Source organism: Bidens hawaiensis, unplaced genomic scaffold (assembly GCF_021521415.1).
Source record: "Bidens hawaiensis isolate Kalapana, Puna unplaced genomic scaffold, B.hawaiensis_p1.1 tig00021497_1, whole genome shotgun sequence".
Taxonomy (NCBI): domain Eukaryota; kingdom Viridiplantae; phylum Streptophyta; class Magnoliopsida; order Asterales; family Asteraceae; genus Bidens; species Bidens hawaiensis.
The window spans coordinates 291,012-303,130 of record NW_027493334.1 but is presented as its reverse complement, the minus strand read 5'-3'; the positions used below and the strand labels follow the sequence as shown (position 1 = coordinate 303,130).

The 12,119-nt window shown below is 40.6% G+C and overlaps 1 pseudogene; it reads right to left on the bottom strand.

The window, feature by feature from the left end:
• Positions 1 to 658: 658 nt before the first annotated feature.
• On the bottom strand, positions 659 to 11,711 carry LOC143563541 (ethylene-responsive transcription factor RAP2-13 pseudogene; annotated as a pseudogene).
• Positions 11,712 to 12,119: the final 408 nt, after the last annotated feature.

Sequence of the window (12,119 nt, the reverse complement as noted above, 5' to 3'; positions counted from 1 at the left end):
AACTTACCAATGTGACAGGCTCATTTTTTTCAACGTTTTGATATAATTTCATTCATTACCGAGCTATCATTTATAATGTACAAGTCAACAAAACATGAATGTACAATCTAAATATGCAATCATAATAAAAAATGTGGTTAAAAGCATCCAATACTCACCTATTGTTTCTCACAAAGATACAAACAAGACCTTCAAATATTACAAGAACTCAACTTAGGGTTTTCAATCGACTTCAATAATCATGTTATCTTTTCATTGTTATATTTAAATACAAAATATAGTAACACATTTACATCTTTAACCCTAACACATATTAATTCAAGTTTTAACCTTAAATTAACTAGCTTGATGAATCATTACATATTTCTATACTATTCTTTAAACTAAAATAAATCTCATAATTTTAACTGTATTAATTTTAACCTTTACCCAACCAATATATTTATTTGTGTTGTGTCGAACTCACTTAAAATTGTGTCGTGTTCAGGCCGTGTTTCACGTTGTGCCGAACGATGAACGCCCATAATTATTATGTGATTATCTAGGTCTATGTTCAAATACCACTGTATTACGCGTGCACCCTTTTAATATCTTATTAAAACCAAAGTACTTACCTAAACATACATGTAGATAATCATATGTGTGTAAAGAAATCATAAAACTTAAAACTAAATTTTTTGAACATAAAAACAGAACAAGATGCTAATACCAAATATTACAACTAAAATAAACTTAGTACAATAATATTTATTAGAAACTAAACAAAATAATTTGGCTAAGTAAAAACCTCAAGCCAAATTAACTTGATACAAATAGTAGCCTCAAAGCCCTACAATACCAAAAACTCGATTGTAGAGACGACCCTACTTGTAAAATTACAAATATACCCATAAACAACACTATACCCTACTATCACTTGTACGGTACCACCTATATAGCATCCCAGTCAATCTCACACGACGGAAACTGTTCAAGCGAAAAACTCGCATTATCACACCACGCGCTCTCCTCCATATCACACGCCACCTCTGAAGCCGGCGACGAGCCGCCAGAGCCGGATACGCCGTCACTGTCCGAGCTTTCAGCTGCCAGAGCCGTCTTCTGTGACGTCACCGACGACCGCTTTGACTTTTTACAACCGTCGATGTTTTTCCCCTCCGATAGTATCCGACAAATCTCTTGCAGCTTGGCTTCGACTGAGTTGTGAAGCGGCTTGTAGCCGCCGCCGGCTTGAGACCAGTTGTGACGGAGCTGTGGGAAATTGAGCCGCGCGTTTTCACCACGCAGCTTATACGCGGCGTTGTCGTAAGCCAGCGCGGCTTCCTCAGCCAAATCGAAAGTACCCAGCCAAAGCCGGGTACGGTTCTTGGGTAAACGGATCTCCGCGACCCATTTCCCCCAGTGCCTTTGTCTCACATGGTGCGTTGGGGGAAGCAATGGCTAGCTACCAGGAGGGTAGGCTAACCAATGAGCTTCGGGTTCTCCAGGCCCGGATGCAGCCGCGCGTTGAGCTGCTTTGTCGTGAAAACGACAAGTTGAAAGCAGCTCGCGCCAAGGAAGTATCTCAAGCGCGGGCTCTTCGGGAGGAGAACCAACAATTGGCCGCAGCTGCTGCGGAGAAGGAGAAGGCCTTCAAGGACCTCGAGGTTGAGGTTCAAGCGCGACTCGAGGCCCGCTCCAAGGCTGCCCAAGCTGTTAACGAACAGCTTCGGCTGGCTAAGGAGACTGCGAGGAACGCAACCGAGAGGGCCACCAAGGCTGAAGCCGTTGCTGAGCCTTTACGCGTGGAGAACGAGGAGCTCAAGGCCAAATTAGAGGCTCTCCAACGTGCTCATGATGCCTTGGCGATGGAAGATGCCAAGAAGCTCCAAGAGATCCTGGACCAGAGGGGCGTGCTTGACCACACCGAGCGGAAGCTTAAGGACGTTGAAGAGGCTGCTGCAAAGGAAGTGCTACTTGCCAAGCTTAACAAAAGCGAAGCCGAACGCGCCCGCACCCAAGCTCAAGCCGCCCTCCAAGAAGCTCTGGTTGCCAAGGAATGGCTTCTTCGAGAAGCGTTGTCTCAGGTATGTTTAGCTTTACGTCTTCACGCTTTCCTTTGTACATAGAAAAGGTGTTTTGACACTTGTATTTTCTTTGTAGGTTGTGCATCGGGTCTTCTCAGAGACTACTTACGATGATGCCATGAGCGCAGCCCTCAACGCTTCTCATGAGGATGGGGAAAAGGCCGGCTTCCTGCTTGGTCTAGGGTTCGTTGAGAAAGGCGTCCCGCCTTCCAACTTCCCTTTGTTCGATGTGGACACCGAAGCTGCATATGACCAAGCGGTGAACCAATATGCCGCCTTCCCGCATCATGTGGTGGAGAAGGTGAAGGAAGTCGCTGCTGCTGATGATGGACTTGCTATCCTCAAGGCTTTCCTTGAACCGCCACGCTCTACTGATGGGGCGGGTCCAAGTGGAAGTGGTCCTGAAGCTTGATTCTGAAGATCCCTTCCCGCTGCTAGGATAGACTAGATTTTGTTTTGTAGGCGGGTAGTTACCCGGCCATTCTTGTAATATATCTTTTGTGAAATACAAATCTTTTTGTGGATAAGACTGTTATTTCCTTTGGGTTCATTGCTTTATAAACCTTATATGACTTGCATACTTAGTTTAAATTAGCGATTTCCCAAGTGTTTAGAATAAGTTAACCTTGAATGTGGTTGACAGTAGGTTGAAGTTTTGCTTCCCCCTTTGTGAGTGTGCGGATAGGACCGGCACTTGCACTTGGTAGGATGGCTAAACTCTTCCCCTTTAACTGTCCTGCGTGAAGGTCTTGTCATTTTCTGGGTTTATGCGGGTTTTGCCGCCTTCCCCACGCAATGACTCTTCTTGATGCGATGACTACCGGCATTAGTGTTCGAATCGACCGTTCAATGCGTGGTTGTTAATAGGTTAGTGTTCAGCTTCCTCTACCAGGATTCATGCGGATATACCGGCACTTTCACATAGTGGGATGGCTGAACCTTTCCCCTTTAACTGACCTGCGTGAAGGTTTGATGCTTTTGGGTTTGTGCGGGTTTTGCCGCCTTCCCTGCGCAACGATTCTTCACTTGATGCGGCGGATACCGGCATCTCCATGTGCAAAGTTCATAAAATATAAATGTAAAATCATCAGCTTCAATTTGAAGGAGAATCGTTTCCATTAGAAGTGGCTCTAGGCCTTTTCTTTACAAATTTGGAATTGATCTACATACAAACTGTGTAATTGAGCTCCCATTAGGCGTGGCTTGGATGGGAGCACCATCGAGCCGACATGTATCTTGTTCGGGATCTCGTTGTTTACGCGGTATGTAGTCTCCGTTGAAGCTGCGATTTTTATTCGTGCGTTTCCCCAGCTGGGGTTCACGCATCAGCCTGCTCGACGCTCACTTCGCCACAAGGTGCGCGAGTGTCCCATCCTTGCCAAATGCTTCGACCAAGTCCTTTACGTCTAAGCATTCTTCAGTGTTGTGGCCTTTGGTTTTGTGAAAATCACAATACTTTCTCCGATCAGCGTTGTGGCGATGCCGGATAAACGGAGCCTTTGGCCACGGGAGCTCCTCCGTGGCGAATATCTCGGTCACACTCTTTGTGAGTGGCGTCCACCTGGAGTTCTTCTCCGGTTTCACGTTATCTCTTCCGCCCAACCGATGTTGGAAACCGGACGGGGTGTCAAAGTTTACCCTTGACTGCCAAATGCCCAGCTTCCGCTTTTTGTTTAATCGGGCGGTAAGGACGTTGTTTTCCCTCGTCTTCTGGGTGTAGAGGTTCGTGCTCTGTGGAAGATCTCTACCCAGTTGCCTCTCGGTTTCCGCAAAGCGTTTAGCTGCGGTCATGATGGCATCCCATGTGGATGGCATGCCATCTTTGCCCGTCAAGGTGCGGATGAGTTCCGGGTCGTTTGCGCCCTGGATGAAAGCGGCGCGAATGAGATCTTCGCTAACGTTGCCCAGGCTTAGCTTTTTCGAGTTGAAGCGAGTGATGAAGTCAGGCAAAGATTCTTCCTCCTCTCGGACGCCCTTGAGGATTGTCCACTGCTCCTCAGTGTACTTTCTTTGCTGACTAAAGTGTTGGCTGAACTTCTGTTGGAAGTCTGCCCAATCGTAGATGTGGTGGACCGGCAGACGGTCGAACCACGCCCTAGCTGCCCCGACCAGCGTCATTTGGAACATATAACACCACGTGGGTTCCGTCCAGTTACTGACGGTCGCCCCCGCGATGAATCTGTTCAAGTGATCGTCAGGGTCAGAAATACCATCGTACGTGCCTATGTTGGACATTTGTTTGGCACTTCTTGGGGCGATTGCTTCCGCAATGTCCCTTGCGAATTTGGACGTTCCCGCCCTTGCCGCAGTTGGCGTGAATGTTTTGGAGAAGTCCCGTGGGCTGTTGCCCACGTTTATTGGACTGAATGCTTCTCCAAAACGCCTTCTCGGTTGGGAATCCGTTTCTTTACGCTTCCCTTTCGCCCTATGACGAGGGTTCGCGTCTTCCTCGGATTCCTCCGAATCATCGTCGTATTCGAATTCTTCCACTTGTTGGAGTGAATGTAAACGTTCATCCAACTCAGCTTGGAACTCTTTTTGACGTGCTTCGGCCCACGCTTTAACCTCATCGAGTGTTTGGCAGGGGAGCCTCGTCTGTTGATTTTCTAACTGGGTATCGGTGAATCCCAGTGTCTGATTATTTACTTCACTTGCCCCGGCTTGGGTAGCTGGGGTAGTGTTCGTAAAGTTTGTGTACTCGGTATTCCCCCTTATAGCTGGGGTCATAATTACCGGAGTCTCCTGGTTACTCGGTTTTGGGACCGGAGTATCCTTAACCATCTTTCCAGAAATTTTGAAAAAACTGGAGAAAAATAAAGTTCTAGCTTTATGCACGGATGGCGCCAATGAAGAAACACCAGTCGAACCCCGACAGATTACGAGTAACCTGAGGGTTAGATAGACGTTTCCCACGAGGGGTTAATTCCGGCAAGATGGTTCTTCCGATAACCTGCAAAACAGACACCGTGAGCTCGTCACTAAGAAAGGGGGGGTTCCTCCTTGTGACCACCCTCCGGCGTGAGAATCAGTTTATATTACTCTTTAAATATAAAAGTATATTATTAATGCTAGAGCAGTTATCAGGTAAATTATACAAGATATTAGATGATGAAATGATAATACCATTTGATGTCTTTTATAGCCGAATGTGGGTTTCCAAGGAGGTTTAGCCGGCCTACTACTCTGCCAACTGTGGCCTACACACGTGCTCTGCTGGTAATTGGTGGATAGGCAGCGGCTGACAGTGACCAGGCGTGCTGTTCACTTTTCCTTTTCCACCAACTACAGGCTAGGCACGTGGTATGGCAGGAGTTGGTGAGCAGGCGGCGGCTATTGGTCACAGTGCTGTGGCGTGTTGTCTGCCATGCTGCTGTCAGTGAGCTGTCGTATCGTTGGTCAGATCTTTTGTCCATACCTCGTCAGGTATCACACAAAAGATCCTCCATTATTATACGGACTGGCTCATTTAGGCAGGAGTTTTCCCCCTCCCGCCTTTATGCGGGAATGCTCCCGGCTTTGCTCATTCCTTCTTCAGGTGACTACTGAATTATTACGAGTTTGAGCCTTATGCGTGTAGCCATGCTGCGCGGGTGGCCAGTCCCTAATGGCGGGTATCCACACCTGCGGGAACAGGCGGATACTTGGAAACCATAGGGAGGCATTTCCTGCGGGACCAGCTTGCGTACCGCATGTGAGGTCGTCACAACTCTGAGCGTGGTGGGTCCTGCGGGTTTGGTAGCTCGCGGCGCAGACGTCCCTATGGTGAAGTCTGCGGGTTCAACTGCGCAGACGTCCGTTTAAGGAGTCTTGCGTGTTCAACTGCGCAGACGTCTCCTTTTAAGGGAGTCTTGCGGGTCCTAACCACCTCTGCTGGGACCTACCTCTTCACCCCGGTAAAGCTTCGTGGGTTTTAGACCCAACCCGGATCCGGATTGTTTCATGCACACCGGTTTTGGACCTAAATTAATCTGGGGTTGGGTCGGGTGGGTGTGTGATGGGATTAATTGGTTTAAGTTTGACCCGAATGATGATCCAGGTTGTTGGGTCGGGTACGACCCGAATTGGGAAAAGGACGTAGAAGGGTAGGAATAGGAAGTGGAAGTGGGGAGAGAAAGTAAGGGTATTTTGGTAATCTAACGAAGCACTTTTATAAAAAGGTTGAAGTGCCTCCATGAGCTCACCACCGGCCACCGCCGACGGCTGTTGAACTCCGACGATGTTCCAGAAGTCTACTGCTGCTTAGACGTCATCGATTTTTTTAACAATTTAAATAAAATTATATAAAAAAAAGAGAAAATTAAGGTTTTTAAAATAATCAAAACCTTAAATAGATGAAAATAGTTTTCCAGATTAAAATAAAATGGATTGAAACTTTCCCAAATTAAATTTGCTTTTTTTTTTCGTTGATTAATTCATGAAAAAGCCCATAAAAAAAAAGTCAAATTAATTTAAAATGATTTTTAATCAGATGATTAAAATTTAAAAGAAAGGGAAGACAGAAGAGGGGTATTTATTTAGAGGGGGGTAATTAAAAATGTTAATAAAAATTCAGAATAAAATTATAAATCTTTTAAGTGTGTGTGTGTGTGTGTGTGTGTGTGAAAAAACACTACCTGTTAATGTGGATGTGAATTGGATGGAAAGTGGGTGTGCATCTAATATAGGGGGTTGGTTTAACCTGAGTTTAGTGGTTGATGTTAACCGTGGTTAGGTTATTTGAGTTAGGTTAGGTTACTAGGTTCATCTCCTCTTTGAGGTCAATGATGTCAGGTCAGGAGATGGCCAATAAGAAGACGACACGTGTGGTACTGGCGATAGGTCACTGGTGGTTAAAGTTTATTTGTAGATGGATATTGTTTTGACTATTTTAAAAAGGACTTGGTCTGGTCTTCCTATACCACCTAAGATGAGTCGTGTTGTAATTTTGTAAACGGGTTTTTGTCAGTGACAAATTACATTTGCATGTGTTATACTAGCACCAGGTTGTTTATTCTGATATCAGATGTAACATTCGTTAATTTCGGAGCCAAAAACCTGACTCGTAAAAAATTTTCGATGTGATTCAGTTAATTATACATATACACATATGTTACATATTTCATATGTAATAGTTTTTTTTTCCTAAAGTTATTTAATAATATTAATCATTACTAATATGTATATAAATAAAAATTATAACACTCAAGATTTTTTATTTATTCAAATATCACATAAATAACATTATTGATGCATCATCAAAGTACACCATTTTAATCTAGTTATGTTACATTTATTTTTGTCACATTTATTTTTACCTAAAGTTATTTATTTTTAAAAGATAAAAAATATATTCCTACACCATTCAAATTTTGGTTAACTCTCCTCTCCCAAATCACTCTCTTAATCAATTTTGTCATTAAAACATTCTAAAGAATAATCTTCTTATTTTAATATAAAAAAGAACTCACTCCCACCCTTCATTCTTGCACCACTATTTGACAAGTTCAAAAAATTATTTTTTTCCATTACAAAGGTATGGTTTTAATTATTTAAGTCTTCTTCATCTTATTTATATTTATTTAAACTTTTGTTCATACTAGTTATTCAAATGGTCATATGACCATAACACAGTCATGTCTAGGAATCCACATAATCCATACACCATTATGTATAGAGTGGATGAGACAAGTAACACAAGGAGATGATCGATTACACGAAGGTCACACTTGAAACGTTCTTACATCTTTATTTTTCTGTTTTAAATCATTATTTTTTTGTTCAAAGGACCCAAGGATTTTTTATTATATATGCTAATAAATGTTATATAATCATATCCAAAAAAGTCCATAATTTTATTTCATCAAAATCCTTTTCGAAATCGTTAGAATATTGCTTTTAGTAATATTTCACTTTTGACATTAGATATAGCCGTCAAAGAAAGAGGCATATCTAGTTTATAGCAAACTGAAAAGTGCAACACCAAATTCTATGATATACTTCAATGAAATATGGTTCTAAAAACTATTTTTATGCATTTTAATTCATTCCTATGAATTCGCAATAAATATTTTAAAATCAGTACGCAGATTCGTACCCTCTGATTTACATGGTTATTTGGGCCTATTTAGGTTACGAATTTGCAAAACTTTTCTAAATGAAAGTTGTTCAAAACATTCTAATTTAGTATACTAGAAAATAATGATTTATAATAAAATTGTTTGATATTTTAAATACCTTAATCAAAACAGAACGATTTGCTGTCCAAAAAATGATTTTGAATTTCATCTTCATTTTTGATCTTTTCCTTGTTTTTTATCTTAATATTTATACTCTAGTAGTTTACACCTTCAAATAATAAACTTACCTAGCGAAAAGGAGTTTGTTTTAGTATCTAAACTTAACCATGGTTAAGAAAAAAGTCAACTCTAGTTTGATTTCGGCGGACATAAGCGAATAGGAACCACGTTGATGGCACGTGAGCATCACAAACTAGGACACAGACATTCGCATACTCCAAGGGCCAAAACCCAAGTGGTTTGCCTACACATCTTTTTGTAATTTTATACCACACACAATTTCAGGTTTATTTTTGTTATATATGTTATATGTACCTTTCATTAATCAACCTGAATTATAATATCTCGGTTAATATATACATCATTTTCAAAATATAATAGATTTTTTTTTTTTTTTTTGAAAATTGACTTTCATTAAAAACAGACACAACCAACGACTATCACCAAGACGGAGAAAGACGCTGAAAACCAAAAACCAAAACCAACGATCACGTTACATCAAATAAACACCAACTTTTCCAATCCACTACCCCTATCTTAGATCTATTTTTGTACCAAAGAAAACCCAAAGATTTTATGTCCGCAACCATTTCTGCCACCTTAGTGTTCTTGCCCGAAAAAATCTTTTCATTCCTAGCCCGCCAAATCCTCCAACAAGTAATGATGACAATTCCATGAATAATCAATCTTTTATTCCCCGTCGCACCACAAACCTTATGCACTTCCACCAAATCATTGACATGAAAAACAAAAGATCTAGGGATGTTGCACCATGAACCAATCGCATTCCAAACGGCCATAGAAATGAAACACCCGGTTAACAAGTGCTCAAGCGATTCCTCATTACTTTCACATAAAGCGCAACTATGATCATCACAATACAAATGACGTCTAGCTAAAGCCTGCTTGGTTGGAAGGCTATCCAGAACGGCCCTCCACATAAAAATATTACATTTTTTCGGGACCCAATTGCTCCATTGGAAACTGGAACTCCCAGCATCCTCAACGGACCGCACCATCCATCTTTTAATCGCCGAAACCTCGAACTCTTTGCAGCTACCAACCGCCCAAGACCATGAATCTTCACGGTCAACCATCACCACCTCTTGAAGGAGATCTTCCAACTCCTGCTTCTCGAACACCTCCTGTTGGGAGCAAGGAGCTCTAAGCCAATCCCACACAATGCGACTAGAAGATCCAGTGACCACCAACCGATCAGCTAACAAGACATTTTTATGTTTTTCTACCGCATATAAGGACGGATACTTGTCCATAACCGGCGCCGAACCCAACCACAAATCCGTCCAAAACCGAACTTGGCGACCATTCCCAACTGTGGCCCGGATCACTCTATTAAAACCCACACCATCAACCTTAAATTTGTTCCAGAACATAACACAATTCTTCCAAACCCCGGGAACTCCATTATTAACCGGAGCAAGCCCCCAACAGCGCGAGGACCCGTGAATAGACAACACTACTCTTCTCCACATCGCGTGCTGATCATTTAGAAATCTCCCAAGCCATTTAGTAATCAGCGCTATCGTATTTTTGTTATTTTTGGATGCGATCCACAAACTTTAATCATGAAACTAAAGGAATTGGATAAGAGAACCAAATAATCTGATATTGACAAAAAAAAATTTTCTAAATATATGAAATTTATATTTTAATACTTATATATCACAAACTCGGAAAACACTTTGTTACGTCCATCCTAAATGAAAACATGTATTGGATTTAATCCATAATATCGGAAGCACCTTACAACAATCAAAATAAACATTGATGCAAAAAATCACAGGCAATTTAAACAAAAATTAGATTAAGTTATCTATGACTACTCGAATCAGGACTAGATCATGTATAAATGTTACTCGTTTCTGTTTAAATTAAAGTAAGTGTCGTAACTAGCTAAATTCTTTATAATTTTTTTGTGTTATTACAGATCAAGAGTATCATGTGATTTTTTAATTTGTGGTTCTCATTATTTATATAAAAATAATATTTTATTATTAAGAAAACTAAAGGTTCAACGTTGTTTTAAGAAAGACTTACACGTACATCCATCGACCATCCTTGAACAGTTGAATGGATGGCATGTCATATTTAACATGGGTTTTATGTGTTCAAGTATACGAATGTAAGCGATCAATTGGCCATGACTCGATCCATGGATTCCATCATGTAGCCGAGTCATAGCCCCTGAGTAGTTGTGTTTGGTACGAAATTCTTACAAAATACAAATAGTGGGCATTTTCTTTGCATTGATTGATGTAAAAATAATTGACATTATTTCTTCATCACTTCTATAGTTATAATATCATTCAATGTTTGGCTTTTTGTTTCATTTTCATGTGATGATAAGTGAATAATCAAGTCCAATAATTCATCTTCAAATAATAATAATCTAACAAGTATTGTTCTCAAAGTAAACACTTTCTTATAAATTAAAAATATGTCGTATTTTAGTATTTAAATATTTTCAAAGTCAAGCAAACATGGTTCATGCATAATTTGTTAAAAAAGGTCAAACACTAGTAATTATAGTTTTAAAATCAATATATATATATATATATATATTAATTGTATTCAATAATCTCACGCTATATAAATATATGGCCCGGTTCTAAGGATGATGAGGAAACTTGAAATCGAAGGCTGTACTGTCCCCGGGATTTCGGATGCTACAAACGAGTACTAAAAAAATGCTTGTGTGTGTATATATATATATAGGAGAGGGTTATTTTGAGAACCATGATGAGTTTTAAGAACTTTAAGAACTCAATTTTGAACCACACATTTAATTAAATGATATGAAATATGTGGTTGAGTTTACATTTAATTAAAAAACGAAGCATGAGAGAGAATAAGTATTTTTGATAATTACACAAGTTTAAACGTTAGTTACACATGTGTAAAAAGTCGTTTCGGTGTGTATATAAAAAATAATATGAATCGGCCATCGATTCGGCCACCAGAAGTCGATTTTCAAGTTTTGCTTTCGTTTCAGATCCCTCTTTTCGCCTCAATCGTATTACCTAGGGTTTTCAGTTTCACGTTTATTCAGCTTCTTTAGCTTCAATTGAACTACAGATCTTCGATTCGTAAGGCTAATACTCGTTACCGAGGTGATTTGCGCCGAGCTCCGCCGCCAACCACCGTAGGTATCTGCTGCACTTACGTCCACCGCTGCATCATCTTCTATTTTTACCACACGACGCTGCTGGCTGCTCTGCTTATTCAACACACCGTTCTCACGCTGCCGGCCTTTCGCAAGCTGCTGGCTGCTCTTCTTATTCCGCATTAACACAAGCTGCCGCCACGACGTTGAAGCAAAAGAGTGAGCTTCTTGTAACCGGGCTGCCATTGAGCTGTATCTGCCTTCATCATCTTCACGATATACTCGTTCCTTTCTCACTGTTATTATTATTATTATTATTATTATTATTAGTATTATTATTATTATTATCATTAGAACATACGTGATCCGGATCTTTGGAGTTTATTTTCATTTTAAGATCTCTTGACTATTATTGTTATTGCTACACACTATTATTATTGGTATTATTAGTTTTTGTTACTATTATTATTATTATTATTATTATTATTATTATTATTGATTTGGTGTTCTATTGCTTGTGTTTGTGTGATTAGTTGCAACCATAGAGCGTAGGAACCATGACTATTACTTGAGACCATGTCCTGAAACGAGGGGTGTAGGAAAGAGTAAAGATAGGGAGCGTATATTGCGTTTGGCTTCTTGGAATGTAGGAAC